Source organism: Bison bison, unplaced genomic scaffold (genome assembly GCF_000754665.1).
Source record: "Bison bison bison isolate TAMUID 2011002044 unplaced genomic scaffold, Bison_UMD1.0 scf7180017491373, whole genome shotgun sequence".
In the NCBI taxonomy this organism is placed as follows: domain Eukaryota; kingdom Metazoa; phylum Chordata; class Mammalia; order Artiodactyla; family Bovidae; genus Bison; species Bison bison.
Window position 1 is genome coordinate 1 of NW_011390432.1, and position 510 is coordinate 510.

At 38.6% G+C, this 510-nt stretch overlaps 1 pseudogene; it reads left to right on the forward strand.

The window, feature by feature from the left end:
* Positions 1–9: 9 nt before the first annotated feature.
* Positions 10–506, forward strand: LOC104993255 (annotated as a pseudogene).
* Positions 507–510: the final 4 nt, after the last annotated feature.

Here is a 510-nt window from a genome sequence, read left to right on the forward strand (position 1 = left end):
TCTTCACTTCCACCCCAAGCGAAGAAACCAAAGAAAGCGAGGCCGACTCCTGCCTCCAGGCCAGACGAGGCATGTGCTTCTTCAACTTTGCTGAAGGAAGAAAAAGAATAGCAAGAAGCAATTGAACATATTGATGAAGTGCAAAATGAGATAGACTTAATGAACAAGCCAGTGAGGAGATTTTGAAAGTAGAATAGAAATATAACAAACTTCACCAACCATTTTTTCCAAAGAGGTCAGAATTGATGGCAAAAATCCCAAAATTTGGGGTAGCAATATTTGATAACCATTCACAAGTGTCTGCACGGCTTGGGGAGGAGGATTAAGAGGCACTACATTATTTGACAAGAGTCAAAGTGACAGAATTTGAAAACATTAAATCAGGTTTCAGAATAGATTTTTACTTTGATGAAAACCCTTACTTTGAAAACAATATTCTCCCCAACGAATTTCATCTGAATGAGAGTGGTGACCCATCTTCAAAGTCCACTGAAATCAAATGGAAATCTG